The 20,678-nt window shown below is 31.8% G+C and overlaps 1 protein-coding gene across 1 annotated transcript in view; it reads right to left on the reverse strand.

Moving 5' to 3' along the window:
* Nucleotides 1-20,263, reverse strand: part of LOC123691572 (hemicentin-2-like) — a 168,002-nt gene extending 147,739 nt beyond the window's left edge. The window contains exon 1 of the mRNA XM_045636008.1: nt 20,056-20,263. The gene's annotated coding sequence lies outside the window, so the exon portion shown is untranslated. The remainder of the gene's footprint in view (nt 1-20,055) is intronic.
* Nucleotides 20,264-20,678: the final 415 nt, after the last annotated feature.

Below are 20,678 nucleotides of genomic sequence, written 5' to 3' on the forward strand. Positions count from 1 at the left end.
CCTTCTTCCATTACACTGAAATTAAAACTAAACTAAACACTCATAAATAAATAATAAATAAATGTGAATATGTAAAATTATATATTATTGTTACCTGTATGAGCAATATTTTTATTACAATTTTCTTTTATTTTACGTTTAAACCTTCGCACGTGCTACGCACGTTATTTGCGCGTAACTAAATCTGTATTTTATAGTAGGACGCGTGAGAGACAGTAACAGTTTTGAATAAAGAAATCATGCAATCGAAGTAATTAGCCCTAGCGATACTAGCGCGAGTGAGTGTGATGTCAGAGGCGCATCGAATCTACAGATGTTTCGCGCTAAAATATGTAAACTTCAATAATCTATATCTCAGTCATTTATTGATGGATTACAAAATTTTTTTCGGCCACTGACTAGTTTTGATCTATTTTTTAAGACTAGTAAGGTGAATATACTATTTTCTATTTTTATAAACTTTTCCATTTTTCCATACAAACAAAATTTATGTCATTGAAAAAAAAAATTAAATACAGACAAATTCAGTATTTTCTGATTTTTTCCTTTGTACACTCACTATTACCTAGTTGATTACAAAATTTGAACTTTCTAGGTCATCTGGAAGTGGGTTAGGTTTTGTATATGTCTATAAGTTAGTCAGTATTAAAAATTGCGATTTTTGGATATTAATATCTACGCAACTGTTTAATCTGTATTTATGAAATTTAAGGTTCTTGTTAATCTTGAGGTCCTCTTGATATGTACCAAATTTGGTTTATTTAACTTAAATAGTTTTCGAGTTATAAGGGGGTGAAAAGTGGCTCGAAATGGTTCGTGTAAATATACACACGGCTGCTGCTCGCCAGTTCTCTTCGCTTGAACTCGGCTTGACACGCTGCCGCGTGTCTAGATGACACTATGGTTACCATAAATGTTCCTGCATGATAAAACTTCAACGAAATACATGTTCTATTTTATCAAGTGTATTTAATTGTGTCAATAGAAGGTGTATCTACCATGAAATCCTTCTGCTGTAGCTTGTAAAGCGATAAATTCTGTTGGTCTTAGCGTGATAATATATAGCCTATATTACTCGTGGATAATGTAGCTTTCGAATGGTGAAAGAATTTTTAAAATCGGTTTAGGAGCCTATTCATATCAATCAAACAAACAAAGTTTTCCTCTTTATAATATTAGTGTAGATAAAGCACGGAAGATAATAACGATTAAAATATTGAATAACTCTTTCTAAATACACATGAAAATCCATTTCTTTAAATCGGGATCCGAATAATCTAGGTTATGCTTAAACCTCTAACTGGAAAGACGTATGAAATAGCACAAAAATGTTTTATTCACAAAAAATATCCGCTAAGACGTCTAGCAACTATTTAAGGCAGACCTTTCGTCCGGTCCAATTATAAGTTAGTCCATAGCATTTACAACGAGTTAAATTTTGCTACGTTTTTAGTCCACTTTCAGTTCATCCAAGTTGACCAACTTTTTAACCAATTTCTTTTTTATATAATTTTGTTGCGATGTAACTTTTAGAGTAATTACTTTTCGGAATTACTCCGAAATGAATTTAATATCCAAACTCATATTATTTGTTTTGTACGGGTGTGTTATTTTATGGATTGCGTACAGAGTTATGATTATTTTTAATATAATTTATTTCATTTTCTAACTCAGAATTACATTTGCAATATTGTTTCGATATCGTAATGTTGCCTTTATTTTTTTCTCTCTAGGTATAGTTAAGCGTTATGATACAGTTTTATTAAAAGGAAAGACGAGACTAGAACTTAATTAAGAGTCTTATTTCGCATATGGTTTTCCTTAATAACACAAAAAGATACTGTTGAAATAGAATGGGAAAGGACGGGAAATATTCTTATCAAAGATATATTATTTTTCCATCTATTCGATTTCTCATACGATTAAATTAACTCAAGAACTTAATTTATCTAATAATCAAAATATTGTAAAACCATAAGTTATTTTGATAATGAATTAAACATGACTCAGTTTCCCAGTAAGTAATAAACTACAAATTGTATACTAAACAATTACTTAGCGCTGCAGTTGCTACATCGTATCAAACGAACGCTAGATAGACCTTTGACGAAATTAAACTGCAGATTTTTGTGCAAAACTTTGTAACGGCAACAGGCAAATAGACAGACACAAGTTCCCGTATTTCATATTCCATTTGGCGCCCGTGACACGGAATTCTGAACTGGTTCCGTATCTTTTGTACAAAAATGAATGAATTTGCTTTGTGACAGCAGTCAAAACCTTAGCGCTTGTCCTGAAATATAAGTTTCCTTGGCTGTTTGAAGTTTAACGTATACTTGCTGTTTTTTTTGTTGTTCGCTATTGTATATTTTCCAATTAAAAGATTATTAAAAAGATTGTTATTGATCTAAGAATGCATGAACTTTGTTATTGACTAGCTGCGCTCAGTTTCATCCGCATTGCTCCTCTCCTGTAGGTCTTAGCGTGATGATAAATAGCCTATAGCCTTCTTCGATAAATGGTCTATCTAACACTGAAATAATTTTTCAAATCAGACCGGTAGTTCCTGAGACTAGCGCGTTCAAACAAACAAACAAACAAACTCTTTATAATATTAGTATACCTAGATTAGAAAATGTAGTCCTACCAAATTAAGATAAATACCAAATCGCTATTTAATGAAGGCGCAAAAAATATTTTCAAACAGAGCGTTTTTATTAAAATTCTTTTTATAATACATAATATTTCAAATATTTATTAATTAAAGCAAAAACTTTATAGTGATCAAAAAATAATGTTAAAATGAAAATTATTTTCTGATTAAATTAAGTATGTACATCCCAAAAGAATATTAATGTACAGAAGTTCATATTATGATAATAACATTGGAAATTATAATTTATTCTCAAACAAATTATCACCTGAGGTGACACTTCCGTCGAAAACCTTCCTACTGGAATAATAAAGAAATAATAAATTACTCTTATTTGTAAAGTAATACTTGACATGGCCTTGTTGTGCTCAAAGTATAAGTACCTCGTTTTTGTACTAATAAATGGGAAGTATATTAATTAGTATAAAACAGATTATCTGATCGATAATAGATATATCTGTCAACTGTGATAATAGTTACCAATAAAATATTAACCAAAGGTTTTTTATAATGAACTAGCTGTGCCGCGCGGTTTCACCCGCGTGGCTCCGCTCCTGTTGGTCTTAGCGTGATAGCCTATATTACTCGTGGATAATGTAGCTTTCGAATGGTGAAAGAATTTTTAAAATCAGTCCAGTAGTTTATGAGCCTATTCATTACAATCAAACAAACAAACAAAGTTTTCCTCTTTATAATATTATTAGTGTAGATAGGCAGACGTTTGACCACGATACCACCTGATGGGAAGCGGTGATGTGGTCTACTTAGATGCAAGTCTGCCTAGAAGAAGCCTGAAGCCCCCAGAAGAGGGTGAACTCGCTGTGAAAACGTTCAGATTGTATTGTGCAGGAAATATGGAGCTAGGGATACAGTTTCATTCTTTAGTTTATAATATAGGTTTAAAGTGAAGTCCCATGTCCCCTAGTAAGTAAGGGGCAGATGCATTATACATCTGTTTCACTGATCGATTTTGTTAGGTACGAGTAGGTGATCAGCGTTCCATGTCCTACCAGACCGAGACATATTTTTTTTCTTCGTCTCCACCGGGAATCCAAACCAAGACCCCACGGTGCTACGCTCACCTGGCAGTTATATAGGTTTAGGCTAGTAAAAGCTTTTATATTATTATTTTATTATCACGTACTAATTAGTAATTTTAAGGCTATATCTAATTACGTTCGCATAAGACGCATAAAAGCTTCAATTCGTTGAAATAGAGTAGATAAATATATCTATCTATTTCATAATTAACAATTGTAAAGGCCGAATTCTTCTCTTTATACATTTTAATTTAAAATGTATTAAATTAGGTATTTAATATAATAGTTATTAAGATGCGATATGCACAACGGTTAGCATGTTATATGCATCTTCGTCTCCATACCGCTTCCTCATATCGTGTAAATTTGATTATAATCTCTGATATTGGATATGAAGCAAATTATTAATATCTACTCCCGTTGCTTAGGTCTCAAAGATTTATTAAGCGGGATTATTATTTAGTTATATATTATATTATTTATTTATAGTTAAAGCAAAGGCAACGTATGTTTTTGTACTTTTAAGGGCTGATTTTTCAATCCTAATCTTATCCGTCCAATAAAATATTACACAATTAATATATACAGATGTCACCTAAAAACTGTCAAAAAGTGGGCAAGTAACACATTTTTAAAATGGTTGTTTAATACGATATTCGATGAATAAGTTTTAACTAAGGATTGAAAAATCGACCCTAAGTCAATGAATTCAAAAATTATTACGAAATCGGATTTGTCAATCGTTTCGTTTGTATTAAATTGGTGATTGATTTTTGTGATTTTGCGTCCAACAATTGAAACACAATTATTTGAGCAAAAGTATCAAAGAATTCAGTTTTCCTCTTTCATTAATTACATGTTGATAGATTTTTAAATCTACGTGTGAAATTTAAAAATTATGTAAAATTTATTCATATTCATATTGTTCCATATTACTATTTTTTATGGAACAAGGGGCGGGACCAAGAGGCACTAGGACAAGGGGTCGACCAAGGGCCCGATGGGTTGACGAAATAGTAGCAGTCGCTGGCGGAAATTGGCTGAACTTAGCCCAAGACAGAGACAAGTGGCATTCTTTGGGGGAGGCTTTTACCCGTACGGGGTCCATATAGAAACCTACCTAGTACTTAAATTAACTTTATTAAATTAACTTTAGTAAAATGTATCTAAACTGTTCTAATATTGTACTTATATTGTAACTGAAACTGTAACTATATCTTAAGGATAAAATAAAGCTTTATTTATTTATTTATTTATTGTTCCATAACAACATGTACTTAAATGGTATGTCTTTGAAGACGCCTATATTGATCAGTGGTAGAATAACTCTGAAGAAGAGCGGTATACTAATAATAAAACAAAAAATTTAATATTGCGAAGGAAACGACCAATCGAAATGTTACAACTCAAGACATATTTCCCTACAAAATACAACTTGAATGCCTACATTTCAATTACCAATTTCAAGGTTCATCATCACGTAATCTCCAATAAACCATTAGTCGAAGACGTTTCCTCGTATTACCGTTTTCTTTGGCACACCGTGTGACTGACATCGAGTGATGACATTTGACGTGAAGAGTTCGGGATTCGAGGACCACTGAGGGCACTCGACTCGCGAGGCTACTCGAAGGTTCTACCGTTGTAGAACAGATAAGAGAACTCTTAACTGTTGATACTGATGTAATATTTAGCTCGCGAATTAACAAACCACTTATAAAAAATTGATAGATAATTTTAATTACTAATAATGTTATTGTATATTTATCGACTAGGTACTAAAAACTACTACTTCAAAAAACAATCAAACTAGATGTGCGCCGCGGTATTACCCGCATTTCTCCACTCCTATTGGTCTTAGTGTGATGATATTATATGGATTATAAGCCTACAGCCTTCATCGATAAATGGACAATCTAACAGAGAATTTTTTTTTTAAATCGGATCCGTGATTCCTGAAATCAGCGCTTTCAAGCAACCAAACTCTTCAGCTTTTTAATATTAGTAGAGATATAAAGTCTTTATCAAATAGCATACATATTAATCAGCTAAATACTAACTTGGCTACCGCTTAAATAATTGATATCTATTGCGTGGTTAAGAAGGAGTTAGCTAATAAATATGTAATAGTCTAGATAATTTACCATGTACTTACGCATCCACACTCATATTTCCATTTATGTATTATATACATTATACACATACGTATATAATGTGAAGCCAGCCTATCTGCTTAGTACCTATGCTTATCTGAGTTCTTGAATTAAAAATATAACATCAAAACTCAACTGCCCTAAATACCTCATCATCTATAGTTTGTACACATTAAGTGGATGAAATAGCGTAGGAATATTATAAAGAATTTTAATGTATTCATTTAATATTTTATGCAAAGCTCATTAAATTGAGAAAACAAAGGCCATTATTTATGATGTATTATTGATGTTAATTTTGTTCCATTTTCATGTTCCATTTTCAATCAATCGAATATAATGTATTACTTTTTTGAATATCTATTTAAAATATTGGTTAAATTTTTTAACGGATAAATTTACATACATCTTGTTAAAAGATAATATCATCACTTCTACGAAATATAAGTGACTCTACATGTTGATAATTTCAATACACTTTATAGAAACTAAAAAAAATACCACACCTCATAATAAATAATCTGTATTTTCGGGTTAATAGAAAACGAATACACGCGAACGAATAAATAAAATATGATTCATAAACCGGCCAATATAATATGTAAAATATTCGCATATTTAATGAAAATCCATTTGTTACTCTGTAAACATATATCAGTGTATCGCAATAATTATGAGGTTACACGCATTCAATAAATAACCTGTATTGATTAAAATTTTCTGTAATGAGTTATTTATGCACCGTTTTGGCGCTCACAAATTGCTGGATTATAATAATATGAGCGAGGGGACTTATTAATTGACAAAATTGAAAGCCGTGGAAGCTTTTAACTCTTGTATATTCGAATCTGCGTGTCCCCTGATGGAGTATGAGCCATATAAATTGAATACCTGAGTGTAGGTACTTCAAAGGTACATTAGTGACAGTTATATAACTGAACTAGCTGCGCTTCAAGGTTTCACCCGCGTGGCTCCGCTCCTGTTAGCGTAATGATAATATCTCCTATAGCCTTCCTCGATAAATGGGCTATCTAACACGGAAATCATTTTTCAAATCGGACCAGTAGTTCCTGAGATTAGCGCGTTCAAAAAAACAAACTCTTCAGCTTTATAATTTGAGTATAGATTGTAGGATAACTAACGAAGAAATAGTGTTCTACTTAGTTTGATGGTCCTAATAATCGGCAACATGGAAAGCTATGGCAGCTTTGTAGCTCTCAAATATGCGAATCTGTGTGTCCCCTCTTGGGGTATGCATATCATCAATTTAATTCCTTGTTGTACTTCAATGTTTGTGCTATGTAAATACAGCGAGATAAGATTATACATTAAATAAGTGTCTTCTCTCTGTAGCTACATATTATAATCTAACAATTAACCGTAAAATGAATGATTTATATTACTTAGGACTCGCTTTCTTTGTATCTTCTATGAATAATGATTTTGGAATGTGTGAGTAAATTGTTACTAGTAAATAAGTCGTGTTTTTCTTGTATCTTTATATGAATAAAAGTTTGTCAAATTAATTTTATATTCCAATAAAGATTTTGATATTCTTGCATGATATTATGCTTTAAAACGATTTATATAACCAAAACCCCCGGATGTAGTCGTATGATGAAAACGCGGTTATTGAATTTTCAATCAAGTGCAATGACGTTGAAAGAATAATTTATTTGTTGCGGCTTTTCTGTGGTTTTCATTGATGTCGAAATGCCTTTGAAACATACTGCTCTATTTATCCCTACACCTTTTTGCAATAAACGATAATTATTCGCGATTAAACGGTTGTTTATGAGATTTTTGGCTTTATTTGATCGACGGTGGCATTTTTCTCATAATAGGTTTTTTTTTATACTACAACCGACAAAGGAGCGGGCGAGCGGAGTGTACTGATGAAGGTTGTTAATAATATCCATCTTTTAATATATTATTAATCTTAATATAATATAAAACGCAAATGTATGACTGACTGATCTATCAATGTACAGTCCAAGCAACTGGCTCGAACGGGCTGAAATTTGACATGCAGGTACCTAAAACAACAGCAGAAGTTTGTACCCTGAAATTTTATCTTAACCTCGCGAGCGATGCTGCAGGCAACAGCTAGTTAAGCAAAAAGCATAAATTACTAAAGCAAACAGTTACATATTTAACTGTTTCTAATCTACCTTTTAACACAATATTTTAAATTAAAAGACACAGTTTATAATGAGCACAGAGATTAAATTTTACACAAATGTAAGTTCTGTTAAATACCCACATGGTTGAAATTTTAATGTGCTTTCAAATTTTAGTACTTTCTAGAACGACGCTAGCGTATATTTAGTTACGTTCAAAAGTTTTAGGGAATTCCCACTCAGTGCAATTTGTCGCAAAACGCATTCCCATTTGCATTGGATGGGATGTAAATTTATACTTTTAATTTTGAGTATTTCAGACATCAAAAATTACGATATTTAGAGGGAATAGTAGATATTAGATTAGTTGTAAACTCATAAAATTGTAATAATAAATATATAGTGTTAAAAATGTTATACCATAATAATTAACGTCATCGACGTCGAAAATCTGAATGGAACACGTGTTCATGTAAATATTTTATTAGAACGTTACGACACAGTGAGCTCAAGATATCATTTATTGAGTTTACATCTGTAATCCCATCTAAAAGTTTCCGCTTTGTGACTATAGAAAACTATTTCTTATTGAACTTCTTATCAATGACGTAAACAGTCCTTCTTTAGAAGAAAGAAGCAACCGAAGTTTATCTAAGTTCTTTTTAGTTTTTCATACTTTTCTCCTGATATAAACCTCATCTTTCTCGTTCAGTAAGATGTAAAGTCGTGACCACATTCAACCAACGTGCACGCTGCACTGCATGTACAAAGGTTATAAACGTAAAAACAAGAGCCAAGGACTTTTCAAGGTCAAAATAGTAATTGAGTGGAACCTACACGGTCGTTGTTATGTTAATTAATAAATTCCACGAAATGGCCGGCCTCGCAACACGGTCCCGTAATTTCAAATTGTTCACCTCACACGACATTGTTTAAGAATTGGGTCAGAAATTACTTTGTCAGCGTCTATGTTATTTTTAATTGTAATGCGAGAAGGAAATTTTAACAAGGGACGTAATGTTATGTTGTGATTTAATGACCGGGTTGTCATGGCTTACATAATATTAGTCCTCAAATTTAATATGAACAAAACTGCTCCCTTGCCAGTATTATATAATTTAGTCGTCATTGATTGGAAATACTTAAAGTTAATTGTCATAATGATTTAATTGATAAAAAACAAAGAAATATTTATATTATTTTATTCATGAATAATGAAATATATGAAGTACTAAATAGCTCCTAGAAACAACGAAGCAATTATAGTCACGCACTTTCCAAATGGGATTTATTGTAATGACCACATTATTATACTAAAATATTCAGCTTAAAGTTTAACCTTATACGTTTGATATTACCTTTGAAGATAAATTTACGAATCAAAACCTATTACATACACAACTATTTAATCTTTACTTCAAACTGCTTGCAGTTGCGCTTGCCCAGGTCGTATTTGATGATAGGAATCAAACAAAGTGCGAACGACGAACACCTCACACCTACTAATAAACATTGTAATAAACAAATAACCCCCAGGGACGAAAGAGCTCGGACGTATGCATACGATAGTGGACAAACTTTCACACAAGGCTCGAACGTTAAAAAAACCTTCATCCACGTCTGAAGCGAAGTGGGACGCAATTAAAATTTAACGAAAAAATAACCGTTTGAAAAACAAAGGGTGCCGACGTGAGCATTCAACTTTTTTAACACATCAGAAGTAAGTACGTACATCCTTTTTACGATTTCACACGTTCATGCGGAATGGTTTAAAACGGTTTTTCGTTCAAACGTTTTAAAAGCGACACATAATAGAAACTTTTGAGAAGTTTTTATTTGAATAATTTGCGTGTGTTTTATGGTTACGTCTTTCAGATTTAGGTTTAAAGTGTTGTTATAATAATTGTAAATTCTGTTGTATGAATTTATTTTTACTTGAAATACAGTATTATTGGTTACGATTTATGTAATAATAGACTCTATGTTATGAAAGCTCTTAATGTATATTTTTTTTTCGCATATATAATGAATAAAACATTACAACTATGTAGAAAGTGGGGAAAACGAGTATTTTATATGAAGCACATTATTATCAAAAACATAATTTATTCAACTTTATCCATAAAACTAAATAAAAACGTGGAAACACATCAACGTAATTGGTTTTCCATCTATCAATATTATAACAAGAGGTCAAAACTATTCATTCCAATATATATAAAATAAACATTTACAAAAACGATAGAATATGTGTAATTTGTCCAAATTAATATATGAAAGTTTTCAAATAAAATTCAACTTTAAGTCGCTGGTATAAGAGTATTTTTCATTTGTTTTTCGTAAGGAAAGTAATTCATTTCATGAAGGTCGTAGTTTTGAGTGCGGTATAGTTTAGATTGGCTGATAACGATTTTAATATGAGCCGGAACTATCGTGCTGGGCCCCAACAGACAAGGAAAATAAGCCAATTTGTTTCAGTTTATCAAATAATTGATATTTATTTAGCATGCTCAATAAACACGCTAACTTTTTAAAAGATGTTGTTTAAGGTAGCAATGTTATAAAATCACCGACAATGGTATCTTTAAAGTATTTAAATACGCATACTTCGCAGTACAAAACTAGTAAAACCATTATTGATTTATAATTCCAAAAATTGATATTCAAAATTCGTTTATTGACAGAAACTTTATACACAATATGATTTTCATAATGGTTTTCCAACAAACCCAGCTTCTGTCTTAGAGAGCTTAGTTTAACAATAGGCAAAATTTAATTGTAACTCGATTTCGTAAATAGCACTTAACAATTAACGAGGGAGTAGGGACAGCCAGGACAATATTCATAGTCGTATAATACCTGGTACAGTCGGCAAAAGAACTCGCACTTTATTAGAACAAAATACGCTTCACGCTACATAAACACATCATCCAAGTATTATCCAGCTGAGTGTACGAATGTAATTTGCAAATGAAAAATGACTTTGGGGGAGCGGTCGCACCGTAGGGCTAAATATTTCGTGCAATTTATTTGTAGACGGTACACGGAAAAGGGAAAAAATGCGGCAAATTTTAATGTGCTTGATTGTACCACTAAAACGAGAAAAAATTACATAGTTAATCATCTTAAATAAATTTTTCGTATATTTTTCAGGTTTTTATATTATATACTGCCTTAAAAGTAAAACTTTCATCTGCAAATATACAAATTAAGAAGTCATAATTTGAAATATTGGAAACTTCACCAACCACTTTGTTATATATATTTGGACAGAAAGAAGAATATGGCAGATATTTTCGGCTCAATTATCTACGTACAAAAGCAAATCCCTTTCAAATAAATTAAATACTTGTATAATCTGGACTAGAAGTGTCCCAAAACCTTTGTCCGAAATTGGAAAGTTCACCGACCACTATAGAACGTAACAACGTCTCTGGAAGAGGGTTTTACTCCTTTGCAATTCGAATAAAACATGATTTCGCAAATCGTCATGTATTTTCATGTATAGTATGGACTCTAGGGATAGAATTCTGTAGCTTGAATGAATTATAAGTAAACTGAATAACAATGTGATGTGATGAATAACAAATTATATACAAGCATGCCATTGTTCCAAAAATATGCTTATTCTCAAACTTAAACATTTATTTATTCAATCACTCTTCATTTAGAAGCACTTTTGAAACGTCTTAATTAAGTTTACCATCTACCACCAGTTCAGAAAGCAGTTTCTACAGAAAAGAGCTGATAAGAAACTCTGTAGTTGCTCTTGTATAAAATTACTATACCAAAATAAACTCATATTTTCTTTAATCATATCTGGCTATAAATAATTCACAGCCGTTGCTACGAGGCAAATAATCCTGAGCCTAACAAGAATTGTCTGAGATTATCTACTTTAATACTGCCGACATTAACTCTTCACTTTTGTTCGACAGAACTTATTCATAGCTTACAGAACCGCGGAATATTTTATGAACTGAATATGAGATAAGATGGCTACTTATATTTTAATTTGCGGTTTTATTAGGGCAGTCTAATTAATGTTACGAGAATCGACTTTCAGGCGTAGGTTTATTCTCTTTAGCACTACATCATCAGAAATACTTTTTTTTGTATTTAATTAATGTTATGTGATTTATTAACAACCGAAAATCTTTAATATGTTAATAGTTCATGCATTAATTTATGCTCACACATCCAATAATTTCATAAGAAAAACCTCAACTCAAGGTCGTAAAACATCGGAAAGTCGACCGAGAATTTCCCGTCGCATTGCTATTTAACAGTTCCCTTACTGTAATTGTTTGCGAACTTCGCCGAAGTAGTACACGTAAAATATTAAAAAGCGTCAACAACTTTTCCACAAGTTTACGTTTGTTTCGTTCTTAATTTAAAGCAAACAAGCGCTGTCGATTTTTTTTAATATTAAGTAGTACGGAAAATCGCGAATTTTCTCTGTAAAGCAGTTTCCGCGTCAACATTTTCTGAAGCGATTTTTCAGCTTAGTTGCGTGAATGTAAACAAAGGGATTTCGTGAAAAACGACCTTTCATCTGTTTAAAACTGAAGGATTTATTATTTTCGTTCTACACGCCTCCGATACAATCGCCTGTAAACAAAATAAACTATGGGCAATGATGTAATAAAGAGAGCAGAATTTTCGCTCTTTTGTTGTATTTATCAATCGTTATTTTAACTTTTTGAGATCATTTTAATTCAAAGAGCTTAGTATGTGTAGATATATTATGTTCTTATCGAAAGAGGATTTGAATGAAAATTAAATCATATACCATTTTACTAGTGTGACAATACCACTTTTAACACTTAATAAACATTAGTATTAGCATATTTTAGGACACGTCCGAAACAATTACAATAATGACACAAGTTTCAGCTGTAAAAAAAAACAAAGAACAAAATCCAAGGTATAAATTGTTAAAATTGCGTTTATAAATTCCATTAACATTTCATATAGTAACTTTTGCCCATAATATAACGATTTCTATCCTTATAATTGTCCAATCAACTTCTAATTTCCCAACAAAATTCACATACCAATCGAAGGCTTTGTGCCCGCTCACGTGACAAAATTGATAAATTGTTTCCATATAAAAAACCGATATTACGGTCAGTTTGCGTGTTTGAGAGTCACGCGAAACTATGGTCAACCAAATCACGATAACAAATGTATTATGTTGTAGCATTTAAACCTAACAGGAGAAGGACTAAAATCGATTGCATTATTTTTTTGTTTTCAACTTGTTTTCGTGGCTGTACAAGACTTTGGGTGTGTTCTGAAGGTTGAAAATAATGACCCAGCCTGTAGTTTTTCAAAATAAGACAGTTTTACGGGATAATTTACCTACGGAATTAATAAAACATAATTAAGCTGTAGTTTCGTTTAGACACGTACCAAAAGGGCTATAATAAAATCAATGCATAGATGCAAAATTCTAAATAATTTTGCTTTATCTTTCTGTATATTGGAATATGTAAATGGTAAAGGAATACGTACCTGTTTTTGGCTCTACTCAAATGAATATAATAAATATAATACGTATCTTGCTTCTGTAGGTAGATCTGAAAGTTTTTGTGTTCAATTATTATATTTCTTTGATTTGATTTTTTGAGGAAACTTACAAACACCTCTACTACGCAATATTTTCACATAAAACAAATGATAAAGAGAGCTATTTCAGGAATAGCATCGAAGATTGATTTCCATAAGAATAAAATAATCACACATTCATATTTTGTGAAAGTATACTATTTTTTATTAACTTTGAACTATTTACAACGCCCGTACATCTACAAAAAATTAGCCAAACCTTTCAGAAAAATAAAACTGTATCTCTTAAAAAAATTGTGTTCGCTTTTCATTTCTACTGACGTAACATGTTACGCGTTAAATAAAATAAAGTCAGTGTATCATTTGCATAAATATAAAACACTTGTACGGTGAGATAACCCAGTTTGTATCCAATTTGTACCAATTTTACGGCAAAACAAACCGATAAAGGGTCTTGATGGTTTCCTAATTGCCCATATAATATTCAAAGCGGGAAATAACTGTAATAAGCAGAAGCTGAATTGATAAAATATTTATCCTTCAAGGGCACGTGTATATTTTTGTGGTGAAACAAGCGGTTAAACTTTGAATATGTATTGGGTCATAAATATACATTTATAAGGGCACGGTTATATTCAATGCTAATTATGCATTAATTTTAAATCAAGAGACACACCTCATGATACCTGAAACACATGATACCTCCCTCGGTATCTAAAAAGCCTTTTTATCATTGCATTCTTTCATAATAATGTAATATAGATAATTTATCAACAAAAAAAAAATGTAAAAGTGTTTAAACAAAATAAAGAAATTACCCACTTATCAAAAAGCAAAGAAATTTGAATCTAAACTGTAATACATTTTGTATTTGCAAATAATATTTTTATTAAAGATTTCCAGGTGCACAAAGAATTATTTTTTTAATAAAGCCCATTATCTTATAGTTAGAGGCCAACATAGCCCGTGCCCTAATTACCGCTCTCTTAAATCACTGTTGACTGACTGCCGCATAACAACTGAACAACTTATAGCATGAATATTTTATATCTTGTAAGGTATTATAATTTATGCCATGATTTATACAAAAAAATGCTCTATGAGTTAATTTTAGCTTGTTATGAGGTCTTTAAAATAATATTTTAATAATAGGATAATTAGATTCCAAAGCTCTGAAATATGCCTTACTAAATCTAGAATTTAGAACTAATAAGAGTTATTATAAAGTAGTTATTTGAATCGTTTACAAATTGATATTTATGAAAGATAATAATGCCTGCGTTTAGACATCATGTTAAATTTTAAATACTATAGGTATTTTTTTCCATTAAGTGTATCACGAAAACGAACAACCTACCGCGTAAATTTAATTACAGAAAAAAAACAACATAATAATTGCAATTTTTTAAATAATCGCAATCGAAAGAAAGACAAATAGCACGTAAAATAGCGGCAGTCCCCGAGTGCCACACTTTTTTTTAAGTAGGGAAATCTTTCATACGTACCTACGGCCCTCGGGGAAGGAGCCGTGGGTTATGTCGGATTCTGTTGTGAATGATGGCGCCGATTGGTTGGAATTCTTCCGCGACCAGCGCTAGACGACCTAATAATCGGCTAATACTAACTGTTAATACTGTTTCTTACTACACCTGAGGTTGTAATAAAAAAACTGTTTTATATTTAATTCTTCCTCGATATAATGAAGAAATATCAAGAAGGCAAGTTTTACTTTAACCTTAAGTTCAGATGCTATTAAATATCGTAAAAAGTCTACATCGATAACGTGCCGGCATTGCGAGATTTTCAACGACAAATTTTTATAAACGGATTTTCCCGGATAATATCCTGGTTCCGTGACTGAGGTAAATTTTCTTTATATTATTATCAGTACTAGAAGTGAACTGGAAAATGCTACATTTTAATAACTGTAGATTACATTCTTTTGGGTAAATTGTATTAAAATATTTTCGTTGTAGGTACTTTATATATTTTGGTTCTTTCGTTCATAATTGTCGCCTTGCGTGTTTCTTAGAATAAAAAAAATATTAAATCGTTAATTTCAGTTAATAAAATAAAAGTTCATTAACGTTTATTATAAATATTCAAAGCTCGATCGAGCTCTGTGTACACTCTTCAATTACAGTTTTAGTTTTATTTTTCTTTAGAATTTATGTAATTTTTTTTCATAAGCTAAAACCAAGATTAGAAATCTTTGAAACGTAAATTTACAACCACTACAACAAAGCCAAAATAATCAATCTGATGATTATTTGAAACTTTTAAGAACAATATTTGTACCATTGCACCAAAAAACCCCGCAATGCGTTATACAAATGACAAAAAATAACAGAAATGAAATATCTTTTTGATAAAAAACCACAGATACAAACTTTTAAAGAGACTAATGAGCAGAAAATGTATCGGGACTGAAAATCTAGACTGTATTAAAATCTTCTTTTGCGATTTCAACATCGACCCTTGTAGCAATATTTATATTTTAGCGGGAAACCTTTGTGTTATTTTATCTTTTTTTTTCGATCGGATAATACTTTGACATCATCATTTAAACAAACTTCGTTAACGTTATTTACTTCTCTTCAATACACTATTTATATTAAAATAAAATAATGCTTTATTTAATAATGACTTTCTTTTCCTTACATTTGAAAGGCTATGCTTTGCGTCAGTTACATTAAACGTTGCAATCTTTTCAATTAGTAAATTGGACGAGATAAAATGTCTAAAAAGTCAATCTTGATTAAAATGTTTGTAACCTATGTCTATATGAAGACTGACTTTTTAACCGATTTGTTCTGATTGTACATTTTTGCTCCTTTTAATCTATATAATTATATAAAAGTGAAACCCATTTCGCGTTGTCACGGCATCACGTGTGAACGGGTGGACCGATTTCGATATTTCTTTTTTTATTATATTCCTTTAAGTTCTTATGTAGAGAAAACGTAAATATGTACCACGGGCGAAGACGGGGCGGACCACTAGTTATTAATAAATTCTGTATTATACAACTTGAACATAGTTTTGAAATAATATAACAATTACCTTAGCTACCTTTTAAGTATCTTTTTTTCTAAAGAAAAAACTTGTTAGCGAAATCAAGCAACTCTTCTTGATTATAATAAAGAGATACCAACACATTATCAATTATCATTATCATTAATTTAGACAATCTTTCTACTTATTATTATTGCTAGATACTACTCTAGCCGATGCATCCCGTAATAAAGCAAAGTTTCAGTGGTATCTGTCATATGCAAGTGTGCGATATGAGGTTAGAATTTATATTAGGTCAAAAGCAACTGAGATGACAGGATTTTCATCTAATTACAATTCTGGAGCATTGTTTAGCAAACATTGCAGTGAGGCATGTAAACTATTTCATTGTATTTTGGCTTTAATTGTTTCCTAGTGTAGTATGTTATAGTATAGTCCTTATGTATGTATTTTTATTACAATTACTATACGACAAGACGATTTTCATACCTCACTAAGATTCACACAATAGTTGTAAGTATTTACAGTCTCTAGTAGGAATTATAAAAGTAAATTATCAATTATATTCATTATTAATTATTATTATATTATTATTAGTTATGTTTCTCGGTTCCACAATACTCGGGTACCACCAGAAGGACGGTACCCGGACCTTTGGAAGGCTTACGTGGGGACACGGATCCAACACGCAGAGGCCCTTTCGAGAATTTTAATGTGTTGTGGGACACCAGCCGCAGCCTGCCCATGACTGCACTATAGAAATACAGCCCTAGGCAGTCCGCGGCCGATGTAGGACTATTGCAGGGTATGGAAATTTAATAATTGGGCTATGGATTGGGATGCTAAATGGACTGGTACTGGGGACTATGGGAAACTATGGCACCTGCCTTTCTACTAAAAGAAAGTAAAAATATGTTGGCAGGTGGTGACTCGCCCTCTCACTGTATGGGCCCCCGAAACAAGTCGCTGCAATAGTGCGACAAGGGGGCAACATATTTTATTAGTTATTATTATTATCTTTATCCGAACCGAGAGGGACTGGAACATGCTTCCTGAGTCTGTGTTCCCCGACGAGTACAATATGGGGGTCTTCAAGCGTAGAGTGAACAGGTACCTTCTAGGGAAGCGCGCTCCATCTTAGACCACATCTCAGCTTAACATCAGACGAGATTGTGGTCAAGCGCTTCCCTATAACCAATAAAAAAAAAATATTGAAAACACTTTATTCGGGACAGTAACTTGATATAAAATATGCAAGATATAAGACATTTACTTGAATAACTGGTCTATGATTTATTTACATTAATTCTTTTTTCGATGTCTGAAATCTAAATCTATATATTATAAATAGCTTTGTATACTGGGGCCATGAGGTGTAACGTAACTACCTATTATTTATTGATTTTACTTATTATTTCCCATTTGGAAATACGTAAAATGAGGTTAATATCTTCTTATTCATATTATTTAAATTAGATTTACATCTTCTATGTCTACTCTCTGCAACATATTGTTGTAAAGTAACGTAAAATAAATATTGTTACAGATATAAAAACAAAATCATGTAAAAATATGCTCTACAAAATGTAGAGCGATGTATATTAATGATGATATATTAATTAATAAAAAAGTTATAATGACGATGATTCAAATCAATGTTAATTTGTCTGCCAGTCCCTTATCACAGCTTTCCCTTAAATTAAGATGTTTCTTACATCTATGCTCATGAAATTCTGGAGCGAGATAAAACAAGTTGCCCAAAATCGTGACGCATGGCAGAGTACTGTTGACGCTTTTTGCTCCAGCTTCCCTTAGGATATTATGTAAGTATGTTCATCTCACCTCATCCCAAATAAGAAACCAAAGACACAACCAATAGTCCCACTGGTAAATTTTACAACGATTATGTCAATTTTAATGTAAGTCGTAGGATTGTTATACGATAACTAGCAAACCGGGCGAACTCCATTTCACCACCAGAGACACCTTTTCTTTGCTATAAACCTCACGGAGCCCGAGACGCTTTCCAACGAATGCAAAACCGTGGAAATCGGTTCGTGCATTCTGGAGTTATAGCGTCAGGAAGGACAACCCGACTTATTTTTATATAGTAGATATATTTCGTAGATGTTTGATCCCAAAACTATATTGCAACATCAAACGTCGTCTGTGCTACGAAGGCTATAGTGCTACGAAGGAGTATTGAATGCTAAAGAAGAATTTCCTATATCTTGGTTTTCTGTTCAATAGAGCGGAAAATTTTAGAAACTTTTAGAAATTTATAAAAACAGCATTCTTCTAAACGATATACTGATTCTATTAAAGTGAATTAATAAAAATATAAATCGAAGCATATTAAATTATATAATTATGCATACAAGGTAAGTAGTCAAATTATTGGTAGTTCGTCCTTCACCACGAAAAATAACAGTTATTTAGTTTTGACGGAAATTGTCGTAGTTTATGCTTAAAATCCCACATTTAAAATCGTAAAATTATAGTTATAGTCTATTATTAGGAGACGTTATTCGTAATTATATGTATTTGTTACCTTAATCCTACTAATATTATAAATACGAAAGTTTGTGAGGATGTGTTTGTGTTTGTTACTCTTTCACGCAAATACTACTGAACCGATTACAATGACATTTAGCACACATATAGAGAATAACTTGGATTAACACATAGGATAGGTTTCATCCTGGAAATCTCACGGAAACGGGAACCATGCGCGTTTTCCTTTGAAAACGCGGGCGACGCCGCGGGCGGAAATCTAAATAAAAAAAATTGAAATAGGTATTATTTAAATTAATATTGACTAAAATATTTTGAATTCGATGTTTTAATCTCTATTTTTGTTTTCTATACAGAAGAATAATAACACATTTGCATCGCAAAATATTCAGCAGCAATTCATGCCAAAAATAAAATTTACCACTTAGGGGAGGGACATCGTAATTTTATTTTGAGGTACATAACCACTCTTAAATACGAAGTAATATTACTATATAAACATAAAATATGTCACAAAAAAAATAATATAGCATAATAATAATCAAATCTCATTAAAAAAAAGGATTAAAGTGAATATTTCTAAAATAATTCAACATTCATCCACTCAAAACCAGACACATAAAGCAGTTAGTTTCTATCTCCTGAAAGCTTATACCTCAAGTTTGTATAGATGCTTTAACGTGAAAAAGCTTCAAGCTATTCATTGAAACGCTCTTAGTAGCTATGAGCTATATAAGAATATATAAACATTTCTTAAATCTTATGATATTTCTATCTGTATTTAATATCGACAAAAAACAACAATATCGCATGAATGTAGCGCCTTTTAAAAATATTTTTCAAAATGAAAACATTAAAACTTAACATTAAATCAATCTGAGCTTTAATAAGTATGGCTAAAACTCACGATCATCATCATTAAAGAAACACATCTTAATATCTGTCACATAAAAAAACCATCAACTTTTAATTACCACAAATTTACTTACGCAAAAAGTTAACACAATCTTCACTCGCATAAAAATCCACTCACAACACAATCACGGCGAGTTAAACTGAGTTAGAACTTTACCATAAAGTTGACACTCACTCGAAATCCCCGACTCACTTACAACAATGTCCTAAAGTCCACCATCCTCGCGCACACCGCGTAAACACGACAACGAGAAGTAGTAATAACCGGCGCGAACAGGTTCAGACCGGTCGGCGGGCGGCCAATTACTAAGGACCGCATGCAAACCCGCGCTAAAAACTGAACGGCGCATGCGCAAACACGATTGACACTTTCCAAGTTTTTCGCACGAATTTACAAGTTGCTGTTTATTTGGGAGTTTGGATTATGTGAATAAAAAAATACTGTAAAATTGATAGATCTTGACAGACGTTCTCATTGTGGATGTATTTTATTAACTGTCCCGTCTAAGATATTGTAAGCTCTACCAAGGCTTTACCGTGTACTACTACTGACTTCGCGTAGAACACATTTCAAAAAAATATTGGGGAGGAAATATCGTGTTTACCTGAAAATTTATGAATTTTTTTATGGGAAGTAATATATTTCTTCGATATTCTATTTGTATCAGTTTAAAATCAAACCACGTGTCGTGATTCG

The sequence above is a fragment of the Colias croceus genome, chromosome 5 (assembly GCF_905220415.1).
Source record: "Colias croceus chromosome 5, ilColCroc2.1".
Taxonomy (NCBI): domain Eukaryota; kingdom Metazoa; phylum Arthropoda; class Insecta; order Lepidoptera; family Pieridae; genus Colias; species Colias croceus.